Below are 21,472 nucleotides of genomic sequence, written 5' to 3'. Positions count from 1 at the left end.
AAGTTTAAATGCTAGCATTAATATTAGTAATATAAGAAATGTAATGTTTATTTTAAAACAATAAAAAACATGAATGAAATTCGAAGGAAAATTAAATGAAGCCATTTAAGATTTATCCATAAAAAATTTTGACTTTTTATAATTTTAAATTTCCTTTTAATTTTTTTCTTTAAATTAAATAATAGAAACCACTAACATTTCGTTAAAAATATAAAGATAATAGATGTCATTTTATTAAAAATATGACGAAGTGAGAGTTTTTTAAAAGCTAAAAGTGGTGTTATTGTTATTTTTCATTTTTTTTTTATAAATTTAAGGGGAATTGAATGCTTTTTAAATATATACATATTTACTATGCAAGTATTTTGCCTTTTTTGAGATATAAAGATATACGAAATCAACACTAAGAAGATAACAAATACGGTGCGATACAGTACGAGTATACGACGATGTTTATTAATACACACTTTCGCTAAGTTAAATTATAGTGATATTATTGACATTAAATATAAGTTGAGTTAATAAGTTTTGGAATTTATCTACTAGTTAATTGACCTTAGGTTAATCCATACGAACCAAAATCAAAACGATATATAAATATTTTAACGAATTAAATCTTAAAAGTCAATCAAATGTCTTCAAGTTATATTTTAACTGTTCCAATTTGATAACATTTTTAGAACATTATATTGTATTTATATTATTTATCTTAACAGTAATTTATATGGTAAAACATATCTTATCTGTAGTTTTATATTTCTCCAATCCTACAGTTTAACTATATACAATGTTTAAATTAATATATTATATTTTATACATTTGATATATTTGTCTAATTCAAATAATACAAGCCAATTAATAGGTATTTTTTTGATAAAAGTTTTATTAATTTCTATTAAATTGATTATTTTGATAATATTAGCTAATCAGAAATTATGTAAAATGTGAAACTTACGTAATTATTACTAAAAAAGTTAATAAAAAGATGTAATGAAATAATAACAGGTTAAAAATTACAGCAAAACGTATAAAAAGTGAACTGTTAAATTTTGGATGTTGTGGAGTTAAACATGTCGAAGTGAGATGTGGAATGTACGTGCCACGTCACCAACCACGTAGACAAGGGTGCAATCAACCCCAGCTTGCGCAAAAATATGTTGTCTGTATGCAGTTGCAGAGAGACAGAACACAACACACAGGCAAAGAGAGAGAAGGAGAAAGAGAAAGAGAAAGAGAAAGAGAAACGGGTCTAACTTCCAACGAGTGTTCGTATTCTCCTTTTCAGTCCACTACGCTTCCTTCTTCCCTTTCCCTCTTCTCCGTTACCCCTTTCCCCGTTCACATTCTAATCACATTTTCTCACCCCGCTTTACCAAAAAAAGAGAAAGAAAGAAGAAACAAGATAAAGGTTTATTACCTTTTTTGCATTCCACTTCTACTTCACTTCAATTTTTCTTCTACCCTCTATCTCCTTCAATTCGTTTTTTTATTTATTTATTATTTTCATTTTAGAATTCAATTCTTTGACTATTGTTTTTCTTCAATTCAGCTTTTCATTGGATCACGTCACCCACCTTTGCTTTTGCTCTCTTCTGCCTCTGAATTGAGCATTTCCGAGTTCTATTGGCCTCTGATCGAATTGGGTATTTGCAAGATCTGCGGCTTCAATTGTTGGGGGCAAAAAGTTTTGATCTTGGTGGTGGACCAACCCAATTACCGGTTTGGATCCGATCGGGGTAGAAACAGCGCCATCAGATGGCGCTGTTCAGAAGGTTCTTCTACCGGAAGCCGCCGGATCGGCTTCTGGAGATTTCCGAGAGAGTTTATGGTTTGCTTTCTCCCCATTTCCCTCTCGCCTTTACTTTCCCCATTTTCTATTTCTTCATTGATTGTTCTGTTTTCTCTGCACAATTCAGCTCATGAATGCACCGGAAGCATTAATCCGTTACTTTTTCAACTCTCCAAGTTAAGGGGCAGCTGATTTTGTAGCTTTCAGGACTCATTTTAATGTTTAGAAGCTAATTTAGTTAAATTTCATTAATGTCATTTCAAAACAATGCCTTTGGTAATGAGCTACAACAGGGTAGACCTTTTTTTTGTCATTTTTTATTTATTTTAACTTGCACTTTTTAGTTTCCTCTCTTGCTTTATTGTAGGACACTAATTACTCTGGAGAAGGAAAAATAAAGCATTATGTGATTCATGGTGGTCAGTTATCAATTAGGTTGCTGTTTGATGAGCTCTGGAAGATTCTTTAAACTGAGAACATTGAGTTTTGTCCTTTAAGACATTTTTTTTATGGCTTGCACCATATCCTTTTCTTTTCCTTTGTTGCAAAGATGTATACTGGCAAAATGAAACAGTGTTCTTTGTTAAGAAATTCTTTTTTCTTTGCTTATTGCTTTTGGTTTTTCTAACTCGTCGAAATGAAAACATGACTTTTAAAGTTGTAAATAAGTACCCTAGTTACCGAATTGGTAGATTCTGACTATTCCATACCCATTTTTTTGCAGTTTTTGATTGTTGCTTCTCCCCGGATGTCTTGGAAGAAGAAGAATATAGAGTTTATATGGGGGGGATTGTGGCTCAGCTACAGGATCACTTTCCAGATGCTTCTTTCATGGTATTCAACTTCAGAGAAGGGGAGAGACGCAGCCAAATCTCAGACATATTTTCTCAGTATGACATGACAGTTATGGAGTACCCTCGGCAGTACGAGGGTTGTCCTGTTCTGCCGTTAGAGATGATCCATCACTTCCTTCGATCAAGTGAAAGCTGGTTGTCTCTGGAGGGGCAACAAAATGTGCTTTTGATGCATTGTGAAAGGGGAGGTTGGCCCGTACTGGCATTTATGCTAGCAGGTCTTCTGTTATACCGGAAACAGTACAGTGGGGAGCAAAAGACTCTTGAAATGGTCTACAAGCAAGCTCCAAGGGAACTACTACACATATTGTCTCCTTTGAATCCACAGCCTTCGCATTTAAGATATCTTCAGTATATTTCCAGGAGAAGTTTGGGCGCTGAGTGGCCACCATCGGAAACACCCTTATACTTGGATTGTCTGATTCTTAGAGTCCTTCCAATATTTGACGATGGAAAAGGTTGCAGGCCCGTTGTACGTGTTTATGGTCAAGACCCTTCAATTTCTGCCACTAGAAGTTCAAAGCTTCTTTTTTCAACTTCACAATCCAAAAAACATGTTCGCCACTACCTACAGGTGCCATATAAATTTTCACTATTGATACTGAATTGTGAATTGATTAGATAGAGCCTCCTCTTATTAACTTTTAATCACAGGCAGAGTGTATGCTCGTGAAAATTGACTTGCGTTGTCGTGTTCAAGGGGATGTGGTTCTTGAGTGCATACATTTAAGTGATGATTTTGTTCATGAGGAATTGATGTTTAGAGTTATGTTTCATACTGCATTTGTGCGGTCAAATATTTTAATGCTGAGCCGTGATGAAATTGATATTTTGTGGGAGGCGAAGGACCTATTTCCCAAGGACTTCAAAGCAGAGGTAAGTTATTGTTATTCTTCCACAAAGGCCATTTTCTGGAGCAGTAGGAGTTGAACACGTACTCATATCTGTATCAGGTGCTTTTTTTGGACGCTGATGCTGTTATGCCTGATCTAACCACAGTCGCGGTGAGTGAAGATGCAAATGAGATTGAGAGTGCTGAGACAGAAAGTGCTTCACCTGATGAGTTCTATGAAGTAGAAGAAATCTTCAGCAGTGTCATTGATGCACAAGAAGGTAAGACAGAGTATGATCCTCAGGCTTTCCATGAAAATGCTGTGAATGATGAAACTCATAAGGGGGTCTGGAGGCAGAAGTCTGATCCTCCTAGTTTTGAGGATTGTCCGCCAGATGACAAGATCACCAAGCAGGTTTACAAGATGGATCCTGGTATTAATACTGTGAAAGACATCTCTATTGATGATGCTCACTATAAATTTGATGGGAGCATAGATTCAGATCCTCATGCAGTGAAGGACATTGCTGTTGATGATGGAGAAATTAAGTCAACTTCCATTGCAGTTATTTCTGATATGATGAAACCTCCTCTGGAAACAAAGGAAGTTACCATGCATGTGCAGCAGGAGTTTGCAGTCATTGAAAATGAATATGATGAAGATAAGGAGGTAACAGAAAAGGAGCTAGACTCCAAGGCTGGGAACCAGATGCCTGATTTGACTGAACAAAAATCTGGTAAACTACTTCCATCTACTGCCAAAAAACAACCTCCATCCAACTCGAAGCCAGTTGGAGATACAGTTGCAGCAAAGCTAAAGATTAAACAGCAAGAAACCCATGGTTTTCAGGCAAAACAAGCTAAGCCAAATGCCGTAACTAGATGGATTCCTTCTAACAAGGGTTCTTATACAAATTCAATGCACGTCTATTATCCACCATCAAGGAATAATAGTGCACCAGCTGCACTGACAAATTTGTCTTCCACAAAAGAGAAAATTGAAGATTCCAAAACAAGATCTTTATCTGCTCCTGTTGTTTCTGCAGTCGTTGCTTCTATTGACAAAACAAATGACCTAAAAAGCCGGAAGGTGGTCACTTCAAAATCTTCTGGCTATATAGCAGCAGAAATAGATGAAAAAGGTCTACCATCACCATTGTCATCAATTAAAGAGACATCTTTTCAGTCAGATACTCCAGCGCAAGAACAGAGCTCAGAACAACTGCTACAGCCTCCCCCACCACCTCCCCCTCCCCCTCCTGCTCATAGTAGAGTCTCTTCTCAAGTTTTTGAATCCTCATCATTAAAGGATGATGTATCAGCTCAAGGCTCTCCATCTCCTGTAGTATCACCATCTTCTTTGGGTGGAAAAGGGTCCCTCATGCCACCGCCACCACCTCCTCCACCACCACCATTTCAACCTTCAACTTTAACACCATTTATGAGACCACCTGAAACTTCTCTTCCTTTCCCTCCACCCCCACCACCACCCCCGCCCCCCTTTTTTGGGCAAAATGTAGGGAGTTTAGTACCTTTTCCATCCCCTACGAAATCTGTGGATTCATCAATGGTTGGAGAGACTAGTGTATCTTTAACACTTCGTACAACCCCTTTTCCATTTACAAGCACTGACGTTACACTGGATGTTTCTCAAGTGGGTACTGCAGTGATCCCTTCACAGCCTCCTCCACCGCCACCACCTCCAAGGTATGAAGTTTCATCTGTTCCTTCTTTGATAGCACTAGCATCTCCTCTTCCAAAGAATGAAATTCCATCAGTTCCCCCTTCTCCCATGTTTCCTACAGCTTCAACAAATAGGGCTCCACCCCCTCCTCCCCCAACACCCTCAATTGCATCACATAAAGGTTCACCTCCACCAGCAACCCCACCTCCAACTCAACCCCTGTCTCAGCCTCCCCCTCCCCCTCCCCCACCCAATTCACATATATATTCAGCTACACCACCTATAGCTAATTCACATGTATATTCAACTACACTACCTATACCTCCGCCACCACCTCCCCCTCCTTTTGGTAAAGCTTCATTACCTCACTATCCACCTCCTTTCAATAGTCCTCCTCCACCACCACCACCGCCACCACCTCCTTTTAGTCAAGCTCCACCACCACCACCACCACCACCTCCACCCACACTTCCTTCCCCACCTCTTCCTCTATCAATTGTGGCCTCTCCTCCACCTCCTCCAATGTATAAAGCTGCACCTCCCCCCCCACCACCTCTTCCTCCATCAAGTGGAGCCTCACCTTCGCCACCGCCACCACCACCCCTTCCTCCATCAAATGGAGCCCCACCTCCACCTCCACCACCTCTTCCTCCATCAAGTGGAGCCCCACCTCCACCTCCACCACCTCTTCCTCCATCAAGTGGAGCCCCACCACCCCCTCCACCTCCAATGTATGGAGCACCACCTCCATCACCAACTCCATCAATGTATGGAACACCAGCTCCACTACCTCCTCCTCCAGGCGGCCGAGGACCACCTCCTCCACCTCCTCCTCCAGGCGGTCAAGGACCACCTCCTCCACCTCCTCCTCCAATGTATGGAACACCATCTCCTCCACCCCCTCCATCGTATGGAGCACCACCTCCTGGTGGTCGAGGACCACCACCTCCTCCTCCCCCAATGTTTGGAGCACCACCTCCACCTCTTGGTGGTAGAGGACCACCACCTCCTCCTCCCCCAATGTTTGGANTCCTCCCCCAATGTTTGGAGCACCACCTCCACCTCTTGGTGGTAGAGGACCACCACCTCCTCCTCCCCCAATGTTTGGAGCACCACCTCCACCTCCTGGTGGTAGAGGACCACCTCCTCCACCTCTTCCTGGTGGTCGAGGTCCTCCTCCTCCACCTCCCCCAGGTGTTCCTGGTGCTCCTACACCTCCCGGGGGTGGACCTCCGCCACCTCCACCCTTTGGTGCAAAAGGTGCAAATGTTGGAGTTGATCCAAGAGGGAGAGGACGTGGGTATGCGCGTCCTACAGGGGCTGCACCCCGTAAATCCTCTTTAAAGCCTTTGCATTGGAGCAAGGTTACAAGGGCACTACAAGGAAGTTTATGGGAAGAATTACAAAGACATGGAGAACCACAAATGTAATGTGTCTTTTCTACTGTTGAACATGTTTGCTGAAACATTTCAATTATGTATAATTGTATGATTTTCTCCATCTTATTTATATCCCTATATTTTGTAATGACTGGTTTTATGTTCTTAGTGCACCAGAGTTCGATTTTTCAGAGCTGGAGAAGCTTTTCTCCTTAAATGTTCCAAAACCTGCTGATGCTGGTGGAAAATCTGGAGGGAAGGGCAAGTCTGCTGGATCTAAAACTGACAGAGTCACCTTGGTATTATTCTAACACACACATGAATATTTCAAAACTTGATTTTTGATATAAGCCTTAGAGATGATTTGATGGGTTCTCATTTAGTAACTCTATCTAGAAATATAAGTCACCATGATTTGTAGTTTTACTTTGCACCTTGATAGCTGATTCATTTAAAATTTAGTATTATTGACGGTACTAAATTAGTGAATGAAAAGTATTGTTCTTTTATTGTCGTTTCACTTCACTGTCTCTCATGTTCCATAATTTAAAATTCTGATACTGTATATTTGATGAACTGTAAGGTGATATTGGCGCAGTTTTCTTCTTGTTAGTGCTTAAAGCTAACATAAACTCATTGACATGATTTTTATTTGATTTCATGTTACTTATCAATAACTTGTGTGTTTGTATTATTGATTTTAGGTTGATCTAAGGAGGGCTAATAATACTGAAATTATGCTCACTAAGGTTAAGATGCCACTTCCTGATATGATGGTAAGCTGATACTTTGATGTGGGAATTTTCTTACAATCATCTAGGATTAGTTATTTAAGATTTTTTTTAATGAAAATAACTGTTTTCTTTTTCGCATGAAGCTCTATGGTGAAACAATTCTTTTTTGTTTTCATTAAGATTGGTTATTAAAATATGTGGAATGGTGAATATTAGTACCGAAGGCTGCTGATAGTAGATAAACAATCTTTTGGACTACAATTTGCTTCAAACTTTTCTAACTTCTAAATCTCAACCTGTATCTATCAGTGGTAGGTAATATCTTTTATAACAATTCTAATGGGATATTTCAGGCTGCAGTACTGGCTTTGGACGAGTCAGTATTAGATGTTGATCAAGTGGAAAATCTTATTAAGTTTTGTCCTACAAAAGAGGAGATGGATCTTATAAAGGTGAAGTTTAATAAATTTATCCCTACTTACATCTTCTTTTAACAATCATGGGTTCGTTTCTGAGTTGCAAATTTCTAAAGGTTTTAGCAACTGCAACCATTGTAGTTGTAAAAATTGGTTTTTAGTTTTGGGTGATTTTTTAGTTTTGAAAATTAGTATTTTTTTTTCTAATTTCTAGTTTCAAAATAAATTAGATTAAAATTCCCTATTTGGTTAAAATTAGTTTAAAGATATGTTTTAGCGTTGACCATGTTAGAAGGGGTAGTAAAAATAACAATAGTTGTGGAAATAGTAGTCTTATTATTGATGGTTCTTGAAGTAATAAAAACATTCATAATGGTGCTGCATGTTGAGGTAGTAGTGTTGTCTGTGACAGTAAAAGTGGTGACAACAATGTTAATAGTGATGATGGCGGTGGCAATTTAGGTAGTAGTGGTGGTAGGAGTAGAGACAATGGTGGTAGCAATGATGGTGGTGATGTGCCAGTGGCTGTGATGATGATGATGACAGGAAGGACCATAGTCAAAGCTAGTGAGATGTGGTTTTCTAAAACTGAAAACTAAATTCATAAATATTTTTGTTTTTGGTTTTGAAAACGGGTTAAAATCCCTTTCAAATCCATTTTTGTAAAACATGCTTTGTTTTGATTTTGAAATTGCATCTTTAAACCAAAAGCTGAAAACATGCAACCCTGCCGAATGTGCCCTAAAGTTTTCTATTTTGTGGTATCTTCTATTACTTTGTTCCTTTTGCTCTGATTTGTTTGATTTCTAATATAGATTCCTTTTGTTTATGGTTGTTTAGGCATACACCGGTGACAAGGAACTTTTGGGGAAGTGTGAACAGGTGTGTGTGCAATAATTTATTTCTGTCATAATAATATATATGTTGGTTATGAGCAGAGATTGTGGGTAATAGAATTATACATGCTTCCTTTTACTATGTATTTGACTCATGCTGTGGTGTCGTCAGGTTTCATGAAAGATGAATGAGCTATTTGAAAATAAAATTTCCTTTAGAATATTGGTGATGGGATAAAATTCTCACAATTTAAGTTGAGGGAAAAATTAAACTTATAATATTCATATAATATTAGCCAGCATTGTCTGCAACAAAATCTGAGAGGGAGTGGGAGGAATGGTTGCATAAAATAATTGATGTGTAGTCTAATCAAATTTAGTAATTGCTGGACTCTTGGTATAAATAGTTAAATCTTGAGATTAAAGCACTACAAAACAATTAAATTGCTGGCAAGGGATTTGGATGTCAATGTCGATTTCTTTATTAATTCTCTTCCGATTCTTGAATGTTTTGAATTATTTTCTTGGGGTTAAAGATGAACCTTTCAGAAATTGCTTTAGTAGAGATTTTTAGATTTTAAGCATGTCTTTTCCTTTTTGTTGTTTCGTCAAATTCTGACAGTTCGTCGCCTATTTTATGAATTTTTCATTCCGTTTATGAATTTTTCATTAGAAAGATTTTCAAGTGGTTCAAATGTTGGAGGGGTGCTTCCTTTTTTGAGTGGTTGTACTTATATTTTGGAACTCAATTACCTTTATAATAACAGCTTTATCCTACTAGGTAAGCTTAACTGCGTCGACCACATGATGTCATTCAGCACGGGTAAAAACAAAATTTCAGAAATATTATTACCTTGAGATCTACCTTTGACTACTTCCCCACAATATCTTTTCTGGTCTTCCTCTCCTTTGCAAAATAGTATAAATCGTGCAATCTACTCTTCTGTCTAACACCTCTTGTGGTAATTTTTGTAATGCCCAATCCATCTTAATTTAATTACTTGTGCTACGCAACCTTTTCTTGTATATAACCATTATTCTATCCTTTTCTGTAGGGTTACATATCCATTTTAATTCTCATTTTTGCTAATCCGACCTTCTCTCATGTTGTCCCTTTAAAGCATAACATTCACCGTCATATAGTATATAGCTGGATAGCATCCACTGTATTATCTCTCTCTTTTGCATTCCATGGTAGTTGCTTATAGGATTGAGAAGATTATGAAGGATTTTCTTTGGTTTGTGATTAATGGGTTTATCATAGATTGATTGGTAGAACACCAATTGTAAATGTTGGAATGAGTCTAATGACTGGCTTTTAAAGTCTTATGACTAGCACTGAAATGTATTTACTCTTGAATCAGATCTTGCAAGCAAGTGCCTTGAGAAAATCAGATCCTAAAAGCCTTGGAGGTTGAATCTTTGGTTCTGACCCACCTGTATTGTTCATTTGTGCACTGTTAATAACAGCTCTCATATCATTTACCCCGAACTAGTCGCTGTTCATTACTGGTCACATGTCTTTTGTTCATCAAGGGCTCTCGATTGTTTAAATAAGGAAAAATATCAGAAGTTTTTTTTTTTTTAAAAAAAAAACAAAATAAAGAAGCTATACAAAAAATTATATAAGTTTCTATGCCAACTAGTTTGACATCTCATTATTTGTCATTTGCAGCATACTCCAATTCAAATATTGTAAAAAATATAAAAAATACAAATCGAATGGGGAGCTATACCAAAACCTACTCTAGAAACATAGCTAGGTAGATTCAGTCTATTCCCACAGAAATCAAACAATAAAATTAGGAATAAAATCTCATCACCTGGTACATCTGTGTGTGACCCCAAAATAAACGAGTTTGTCAGACACATGAAATCTCGCACCCTTAAGCTTCCGATGATTGGAGAAGACTTGCATCACCAACATAGACTCACTTTCTAGCCATAGGCTATGACATTCTTTGTCAGCTGCTATTCCAACAGCATGAGTAACACCCAAAATTTCTGAATATATAGCTTTTTCCGCAGCAAGATAGTAAAATATCCAAGAGAAGTAGCAGATTTATCCCTAAACAAACCCCCGCAGGCAGCAAGACCAGGAGCACCGTGAGCAGCACCATCAATATTGCATGTCATCCAATGACAAGAAGATAACCAAAAAACAGGAATGATCGAAGGAACACTACCCACTTAATAGAGATACAAAGATTCTTGAGACTACTGAACTCTCTAATGTTAAACCTCTCAGAAGATCAGCTTAGATTTCCAACATTGTGCTTGGGTTTTTTTCTCGTTCCTTTTAGTTGGATATCCCTTTGCCAACTTGCTCTCTAAATTGCATAGTAACCTTTGATGTTGATTCTTTTCCTATGCCAAAACTTGGTCTAGGATGAGTAATTGGTGTTGGGCAAGAATCATGTGCTTTTTATTACCTTTAATCAAATACTTTTATAACTTGAATTACAACTCTTCAAACCTTCTTTATGAACTATTAGGTCTCCCAAGTTTGTCAAGATTGAAGCAAATGGTTGCAAAGATAACTTTGAATTGAGTCATGTCAGTTGGTCAATATGTCGATTCTTCCTTCCAAAGATAGTTTAAGGATGTGTTGATTTTCCTTTATTAATTATCTATTCATATGTACAGGGAACAAGTTGTTTCTTTCTTTAGTTTTTTATATTTTGTTACTTTTATTGAAGAATTCTCCCAAGGCACTTGGGTATTCTTCATGAAAGAGTGTTGTATAATCTTTAACTTGTCTCTAGTTGATGTGAGATTTGAGTTTTTCCAATTAGATATAAACAAATGTTTTTCTTCATAGAGAACTTGAAGAAGTTTATATGAAACAACCCCTCATACTCGTTACTTGGGATAGTTTGGATTGTTTAGCAAACTACAAAAATCTTTCTATGGGCTTAAAGAATCCAAGTTTTATTGTGCAGAATGAAGTGAAGTAGTCTTTTATTTTCATACTTATTCAAGTAAAAGTGTTTATTTGGTGTTAAGAGCTGATCATTGTTCTGAAATTGGTTCTCATTTGTTCTTGCTTTTCTTTATAGTCAGTAATATGTGTTCTGTTTTATTTTGGTGGAAATTGGGTTCCCTGAAGATCTTTGGCCAGTTATTGTGGGTTAAGTTTAGAGTATTTGGCTCTAGGGTTTTTCATTTTCTAGTCGGGATGAAATACTATAATCTTTAATGCTGGCAGTTGTTTGTCATGAACCTTTGCATAGGATCAGGTCATGGGAGACTCTTTCTTGTAATCTTTTCGTTAAAGGGGAACAGACACTTGTCTTTCACAAAGCTCCTCCTAAACTAATCCAAGTTTCTTTTAAAAATTATTTCTCGTTATTAATATTCTACTCAAGCCTGCCCTTTTAATAGGTTACGGAGATATCTTTAATTAATAGGATTATATTATATCTAACAATTATCCTCGCATGTAACAATTATCCTACTAAATATTAATGTAAAGGACACGAAATCTGATTCTGATACGAAAATCTCGTCAAGATCTGGGAAGATAAAGAAATAAAATAAATGTAATTAAATCAATATTTAAATAGAGAGACATGATGATCCTAAGCTGTTATCCACATCCAATAGAAAAGAAAATGTTGGTAAGCAATTTGGTTTATTAAAAAGTCAATGTATATAAATTCAAAGTTCATTTATATAATGAAATGACAGTTTGTTGATGCTGCCTTGTTTCTTGTGGAAGAAAAAGTTATTTTTGAGAAGTAAATAAGTTCTTTTGGATTTTTTTCCATTTAAGTCCTATTGTATATTTATATATAATATATTTTGTGATATTTCAGTTTTTTATAGAGTTGATGAAGGTGCCAAGGGTGGAGTCAAAATTAAGAGTATTTGCGTTCAAGATTCAGTTTGGCGCCCAGGTCTGATGATTTCTGTAATATATTTTTGACTTCTGAATGTTCAGTGAATTTGGCCTTTTCCCTTCCGATATCATATTTTGCACGTTATGCAGCTTACGGAATTTAAGAAGAGTTTAAACACTGTTAACTCTGCCTGTGAAGAGGTACTTTACATTTCCTATCGATGAATGTTGTTTTGTTTGAATTTCTTTGACTATATGCACTTTTTTCTGGGTAATAGGTCCGACATTCTGCTAAACTGAAGGAGATAATGAAGAAAATACTTTATTTGGGTAATACATTGAATCAAGGAACAGCAAGGGGTAAGTCTGTAAGTTTTTTATACTTGTGGCAATTTCATTCTCATTATTGGTTGCTGGATGTACTGACAGAAGGTGCCAACATCTATTTGTTAACCGTCAATGGTTTACTCGATTCTGTTAGATCTTATCTAGTGTAGAATGTCCAGTTTATGGATAAGCATTAATATAAAATGATTTCATTTTTTCCAGGATCTGCAGTTGGATTCAAGTTAGATAGCCTGTTAAAGCTCACTGACACTCGTGCTTCTAACAGTAAAATGACACTGATGCATTATCTCTGCAAGGTATAAGTGTCAATTGCAACAAATGAAGATATTATATGGTTGCTAACCTTTTTTCCTCCCCTATTTGGCTCTAGGTCCTAGCTGAAAAGTCACCCAAACTCCTTGATTTCCACCTAGACCTTGTTAGCCTGGAAGATTCCACTAAGGTGATGATTAATTTGTTGGTTTTTTATAAGCAAGAAAGGTCGACTTAGCATTACTTTCCTGATTCGTTGGTTCAATTTCACTTTTCCCCATTATTTGTAAAAGTGAGCACATTCCTTCTAGTTTTTGTAACTAAGTCTATAAGACCAATAGACTTGGTTTTGGATGCTGGTGAACTAGGAAGTGACTAAAAAAACAATTTACGTCCTTGAATCAGCATGTGTGTGTGTGTAAAAGAAACCATTGAGCACATGAATTAACCTTAGAAATCCAAGTGAGTTTAAGTCCCACATTAATTACAAATAAGAAAGTTGAATAACATACAAGGAAGAAGACTCACAAATTCATTGTCTTAAGGTTTAGTAGGTGGTGATATCATAATCTCTTATATGGGTTACTCACAATTCATTAATATTGAATCTGTCTAGTGAATCCCTTCTCGAAAGACCCAATGAAGAATCCTAGGTTTGTGGATTTGTGGATTCTTTATATTGGAAGTCTTCATAGCAAGTGTTTCAAGTAAGCATGTCCCATTAAGATAAACAAGTAAAGGTTAGAATTGAGGGAAAGTGTGCTAACATGGAAGGGACTCACTTGAGGGGAGATTGTTAGGAATCTATGTGAGTTTAAATCCCTCATTTAGTAAAAACGGGAAAGTTGAACATGTAAGGAAAAAGACCCACAAATCCATTGTCTTAAGATTTTGGATAAAAGGTAGTGCTATAATCTCTTATATGGGCCGATCACGCCTTATTGATACTGAATCTCCCTTGAAAGACCCAACATCAACAAGTAAATCTCATGCGTGAGACTATATATTAATGATGGTTCAATAACTGCTCGATAGGATAGGCTTTAACCCACGACTTTGATACCATGTTAAGAATTACTTTAAGCCTAACTCAACCTTATAAAACTAATTTTGCACTTATATAATTTAAACTGGTGTAATCACTAGTAAATGTGGGACTTCCAACACATCACAAAGCAAATGGATGTTGTGGCTATAACAACACCATTCACAAGGTAAATTGTGTAAAGTTTTGGTGATTTGTGGGCTTCGTCTTGACTGCTCATTTGGTTGCACCATCGACAAACAAGGCTATGTGACCTTCTATGTCCCTAGGCATGGATGTGACATTTGTTGTCATTGAGCATGACACCTCTACATTTGCTGTTGACAATATTGCAACCTGCCACTCCTTTGCACTCTCTTGTCTGTTTGGGCCAAACCTAGCTAATAGCAATTGACTATGATGAGTGATTCCATACATGTATCAGATATTATGTGTATCCAACATAGTGATACATTTATTATAATACAATGCATGCAATATACATATTTGAAAGTGTTAAAGTTTATGAAACATAAATATATAACTGCAATTGTGCAAATCTAAAAACCACATTTAAACATTGCCGAATTAAAAAATGTCCGTGGTTATCATTGTAAATTACTTTCTAGCATTTACATATTGGAGTATTGCTATCAATCTCATTACTTTTTGAATTTGTTCATAAAGAAAACGTTTCTGTGTTTCTAGATCACACATTTGTATGTTTCTTGTAGTTTTATTGGATATAAATGATTTAAAAGCTTCGATACTTCACCAACACATTCCGGTGAAGTATTCAAAAGTATTGCTGTCGAGATACTAGAAACAGATAAATGTATTGCTGCTTCGTAGGTTTTCATTCTTCATATCATTATGTATCTGTGCAGAGTCATAGGGTATCAGTATTAGATACGATATACATGATGCACATTAAAGTATCGGTGTTTTCATAAGCTGCTGAAAGGTTGGGCCGGGTTTCAGTGTTTTTTATATATCTCCTGCCTGCCTGTTTTGAATTGTTGGCCCCGTTTTGAGTCTTACGACTTTTTTTGTTTGTTTTTTTATGTAAATATAATCAACTCATAGAAGTAATGATATAATGAAATTAAAGAATAATATTAAAAAATTAATATAAAATAAAAATTTATTTCAACATCAATATATAATATAATAAACTAATAAAGCATATTGTGTGATATAATGATTACATAGTTAGAGTGGAAAACTAAATAAAACGTAAGATATAAGATAAACTAAATAATAATAGTATTAAAAAAATTTCTAAACAACATAATAAGAAATATATATATATATATATATATATATATATATATATATATATATATATATATTGTTTAATAGCATTTTTATCTAATAATTGAATCAACTCAATGATATGTCTGTTTTCCAACAAACCAGTCCAATTGGCTGGTCCAATTTCTTTTTTTTTTAAACATTAGTTGTGGGTTCTACAAAAAGGAATTTTTCTTTAAATTTCCAAGCGTGCACATTTAGAAACCTTAGTGAAATATGCAATTACCTGTAGTCACAATCAAGTGAAATATCATCTAGGAGGTCACATGTCATGTCCCTGCAAAATCCCTTTTATTTACACGGCATCTCTTGCTTTCATTTCTTAATGTGTACAAGGCTTACAAGCTGCTATTTGCTTGATGCAGTAAAAGTAGGATGATTACACCCTTCATTTACTCATGGATCAAAGTTAAAGTGATATTTACATTTATGGATGAAAGAAAAAGCTGTTGCAATGGAACAATTTAACTACCTGTTTTGGGTAATAATATTAAAATGTGTATTGACTACTGGGCGCACCACTTCTTTCAGATACAATTGAAGTCATTAGCAGAAGAGATGCAGGCAATCATCAAGGGACTAGAAAAAGTTAAACAAGAATTTGCTGCATCTGCAAATGATGGACCTGTTTCCGCAGTTTTCCATGAGGTGTTAAGAATTTTTATGTCAGTCTCTTGATTCTTCATTATATCACGATAATAATTATAATAATAAAAGGGAAATTTTTAAAGTGAATTCAAAGTAGTGGTTGTTCATGCAATTATTAAAGTTGATGATTGTGCATGGGTTGTTCCTGATAGATGTGAAGATTTGCAGACTCTTGCATATTTTTTTCTCATTTTGTTTTGTTCATTGTATGTGACGGTCTTTTGTTAGCATGAGATATAAATGTACATTTGATCGTATTTTACACTATACAATTTTTGTGCTGACAGTTTGTAATGTTTTTCCTCTTTATGTAAGATGTCATATTGTTCTAGAGAAGTAAAATACCTCTGATACAACTTGTAAGGGAATTTATTGTGGATTTAAACAACAGTTTCCAGAAGCTGGCAAATGTTTTTTCCTTTGATTTGTAAGGAAAATGGCTAACAATGGGAACTGACTTTGCCTCAAATATCGATGGTGATACAGACTAGGTTCTATTCTATTCCTCTAAAGTGATGGGGAGTCCTCACTTTAGAGGAGCCAAATCCTTGGGTTGCTAGGGTTATTTATTGAATTGAGCTTGAGTATGTGTACTTTTAATTTACCTTCCAGATTTAATTCAATGAAAGGGATCACGTCAATGATCTAAGAAATAGTTAATGTAAATTACAAATGTTGAAATTATTATGAGGGTAGGTTGGATTATGGGGTTCCCACCTGGTGGTAGAATTGAACTACAAAAAACCAGAAGAAGCTCAAAATTCCAAACTTGTATTTTGTTAGAGATATTATATTTAGTTTATATTGTGTTTATGTTAATTAGGGAAATATAGCCCCTATATGTTTATTAGGGAAACATTGTTCTTATTTTATTTTATTTTATTCTTACATATTCATTTGTATTTGGGCTTAGCCCATATTTCTTCTATTATAAATAGAACCCTATGTGTGTATTTAACACAAGGGATTAATTCCAATATATAGTTTTCACTATATTTAATATGGTATTAGAGCAGGTTTTCTGATCCTTTTCTACTTTGTCTTTGTTGTCGCCGGTGGCCGTCGCCACCGGCGGCCCCCCCTAAAAGTTTTTTTTTTCAACCTGTGCCTTTATGCTTCAATGGACAATCTCTAGTTTTTGTCTCGCATCTGTTCGGTGTTGCTGTCCGTCATTGCCCGTTGCCGCTCGCCACCTGCCAGCTGTCCACTATCATCGGCCGTCTGTCGCCGTCGGCCACCGTCTCCGGCCGTCGTCTCCGCCACTTGTGCCACTGATGCACCAACACCTAGTTTTACCTCTATTCTAAAAGGTCTTTAAGGACTGTTAGTGGTTAACACCAAGAAATTTCAACACTAAAATTATGGGTTCAAACAATTTCACCAACCCTTTGTCAAATCTTTCAGATTTGTTTTTTGGGTGCTTTGATGAATAAGAGCTCATTATGATCTTCCACTTTCACGGTCTGTCATCGGCTCGCCGTCATTTTCGTCGTTCGCCGTGAGGGGGAGTACATTTCCAGCCAGGTTTCAGGCTTTCAAACTCCATTAGTCAATGATATCAGTCCTTGCAGTTTTGTCGCTACAGGCCCCATCAGTCAGTGATGGCAGTCCTTGTAGTTTTGTCGCTTTTAGCCACTATAGGTCCCATCAGTCAGTGATGGCAGTCCCTGTATACAGGCCCCATCAGTCAGTGACGGCAGTCCCTGTAGTTTTGATGCAAGCCCCATCCTTACTTGATGGCAATCCAGTCCCTGGAGTTTGTCATTGTTCTCCTTTGTCAAAGTCATCCCACTTGAAGTTTCATGGTGCTATTTGAAGTTTCGCAGTTGTCCACTACTGTCCATAAATTGTTGTTAGTTGTTCGTCGACATGTGATTGCGCATCTGTTTGTCGCACACTCTTGAAGACAGATCATATATTTCAAATTGAGTTTATTTATTCCAAGCTTGGTCCATACAATCTGTATGCTTCAGCTTGAGGGGAGTGTTAGAGATATTATATTTAGTTTATATTGTGTTTATGTTAATTAGGGAAATATAGTCCCTATATGTTTATTAGGGAAACATTGTTCTTATTTTATTTTATTTTATTCTTACATATTCATTTGTATTTGGGCTTAGTCCATATTTCTTCTATTATGAATAGAGAACCCTATGTGTGTATTTAACACAAGGGATTAATTCCAATATATAATTTTCACTATATTTAACATATTTGAAAAGGAAAAGGCAGCTGTTCTTAAGTGACTTGGTGCCAAAACAATTGTGTCCTTCCAAGTTTTGGGGTGCAGTTGTTAGGTGCTTATATGCTATTTATTTTATTCAGTTAGAACTTTTTACTCATATGTTTTGGAGTGGCTCATTCCCTGAGCTAGTTTGGATAGGATTGTGTTTTTTGTTGTTGGTGTTCTGCTTATGGCTATTTCAAACAAGTCACGATTTCTGATACAGAGAGAGAAAGATAAGCTCTGGTGTTTCTGGAATTTTGTTATGCTCATTGTTTCTTGATTTTAATGCTTTTGAAAGTTGTATATAGTTGACATAAACACCGTGCTTTGACTTAGGCAATTATTTACTTGAACCTTTCTATTTACACCATGAATTATATTTCTCAACAATTCCAAATGCTTTTCTTTACCGATTTTCACTTTGTTCTGTGTCTGAACATTTTGCTTGCCAGCATTGCTACTTATCAAATTCTTAATTCTATTATCTCCTTGTTGTGATGAGCAAATACAAATTTTCAGTTGTTGCTTTAGCCTTGAATAAACATTTGTGCGAAGCTGAAGTTAAGTGGATCTTTAATTTTTTTAGCCAGTGTCACATTTTCCTTCATATTTACATGGATGAATATATTCTACTTTGTCTGGCTTATTATCCAGTTTACATTTTCAGTACCTTTGACTTTTTTTTAATTATCTGTTCAGAAATTGAAAGAATTTATTGGTGTATCTGAGTCAGAGGTGGCATCTCTAACAAACCTATATTCTGTAGTGGTAATATGCTTACTATCTTCTTTTACATTTTGCACCAATATGAAGAAATATAAAGATTGTATAATTTGCCTATGGACAGGGTAGAAATGCTGATGCACTTGCCCTATATTTTGGTGAGGATCCTGCCCGTTGCCCTTTTGAGCAAGGTAAGTTGGTGACTGACATGGTTATGTTGTTGGTACTATACGAAGGCACTGGTCTTTTTCACTGGTTACTTAGGGTGTGTTTGGTAAACAACTTCATTAAGTGCTTAATAAATATCATGTAAGAACTTATTAATAAGTCATTTCTGTAGCAGAATGGAAGATCGGCTTAAACTGTTTTAAAATGAGCTGCAAGAATTTTCAGCTATTCTAAAGATCTTAAACAATTCGTGATAATCATAAGCTCTCCCAAATATGTAGACAAAGTCTTATATCAGATAAATCCAAATAAGCTCTTCCAAACACATCCTTTTTTCACGAGATTATAGAATATTAACCTGTAATGTTTCTTGTGATAGTATTCATGACCTGTTGCATTTGTAGTTGAGACAAGTATGTATTTTGTTGAAATTAGGAAGTTTTAAAAAATGAGATTTTCTTGTCTAAGGTTAAGGAAGCATGCTTGTATTTATTTATTAATGTTTTCGATCAAGTTTCACATTAACTAGAGTAGAGATATCACTAATCTTGTCCTGTTTGACTCGGCTAGCAACCTTATGAACTTGTTTGTGGGATGAAATTAAGTTTAAATCCATGTTCTAAGATAGTATTAAAGTCTATCCTAGATCTATTATTGTGTCACCTTACACTGTAGATGTCCATTCCTAGGCACTAGGGGGAGTTGTTGAATTAACTGCATTTGTTAACACTAGATATTCAGTGTTTGGTGTGAGGAAGTGTTCTTATATTCCATATCAATTTGAAATATTGCCAATGTAATCCTTATAAGGTTGATGTAGGCTAAACCCAAATTCTAAGAGTTTCTAATGGAAATGTGCTGAGCTATTTCAAATCCTTCTTTAAAATGAAAGGTTGGTAATGAGTTGCTGAATTAATAGAAATTCCTTTCCTCGTTGGATCCATGTGTAAGCACTGCTAGAGAACAGAACTAGTTAAATAGAGGGAAATCTAAATGTAAAGAAGTTTCATCATTAATATGCATTTTTGTTATGTTTGAAAAGGCTTTTTCAAACATAACAGACATACATTCTCGCGTTTTCTGTTATACTCAAGCTAACTTGTAATTGGTTCTGGTTTAACCATTGCAGTTACTACAACCCTGCTAAATTTTATAAGGTTGTTTCGGAAAGCACATGAAGAAAATTGCAAACAAGCAGAGTTAGAGAAGAAGAAAGCTGAGAAAGAGGCTGAAATGGAAAAGGCTAAGGGCGTTAACTTGACAAAAAAGGGCGCAAAAGATAGTTGACGACTGGATTTTCTGCTCCTATGCATCAAATATCACACTCTTGCCAAAGAGCAGGAATGTACCCGTGCAAGGGGAATGCTTCCGAGATCAGTAAAGAAGCCTCTCCCTTTCAATGATGATGATGAAGATAATGTGGCAATTAGCCTTTCAAGCTGATACATTGGCTTGGAATAATGAAAGCCTGCATCCTGTGGAATTGAACATACAACAGGCTTAGGAGAGTTGATTCTTTGATGGCACGCTGTTGAAATGGGATTTATGTGGCCAACTGATAATTTTTGTGAGAATACCCTGCAAATTCCCAGATTTAGATGCAGAGTGGATGCTTGCTGTGATTGTATGCGTCCAGTGTATACTGTAAATGTTGGTTCAAGAAGAAGTTTTGTAGCAGGGCATGTCTTATATTATGGCAGTAGAACAGCCATTGGCATGCATCATTCACTTCATATTTTTTGTGGCACCACAGCAGAGGCCTTTTGGATTTGTGAAGCACCATAGTCCAACCCCAACCGTAGTACCATGACACCTTGTATAAAGCTCTATCCCTCTCCTTTAGGATTCAATTCTTTCTCGTGTAACATAGAAATTAGCTCCCTTTTTCATAGAGATTTTGATAGGTACCCTTGACAAAATGTTGTATAGCTGTCAGGTTAAGAGAGAAGATAGAAATCAGGTCCCTGTATTGTAACCAATATTATTCTTAATTGTGAATCACGAGGCTAATTTTTTAATTGTGAATCATGAATCATATGGAATGAGAAGATTTTGACCGAATGAAAATAGCTTCAAATATGTTGTATAAATCATATATAATGCTGCTCCTTGTAATTATCTTCAGGTGGAAAACGACTTAAGGCTGAAAACAAAATCAGAAAACATGAATGTGAAACATTTATTTTAAAATTAAATAATATATGCTGTAACGATTTATATTGCCATTTAATTACAAATTATTTGTATACTGACTATATATGTTTATATTAATTAATCTTTTTTAAGAACAAAATAGAATAATAAAATAATCAAATAGAGTATATGAAAGGAGGATGTGGAAGTTTGAAATCCTTATATTAGAAACAATAGGAATGCGTTTGCGTGATAATGTGCTTTTAGTAA

At 36.0% G+C, this 21,472-nt stretch overlaps 1 pseudogene; it reads left to right on the top strand.

Annotated features, from left to right (window-relative positions):
• Window positions 1–1,173: 1,173 nt before the first annotated feature.
• Window positions 1,174–21,138, top strand: LOC106766775 (annotated as a pseudogene).
• Window positions 21,139–21,472: the final 334 nt, after the last annotated feature.

The sequence above is a fragment of the Vigna radiata genome, chromosome 7 (assembly GCF_000741045.1).
Source record: "Vigna radiata var. radiata cultivar VC1973A chromosome 7, Vradiata_ver6, whole genome shotgun sequence".
NCBI lineage: Eukaryota > Viridiplantae > Streptophyta > Magnoliopsida > Fabales > Fabaceae > Vigna > Vigna radiata.
Note: the sequence above shows the minus strand (reverse complement) of the source record. Positions and strands in the feature narration are given on the sequence as shown.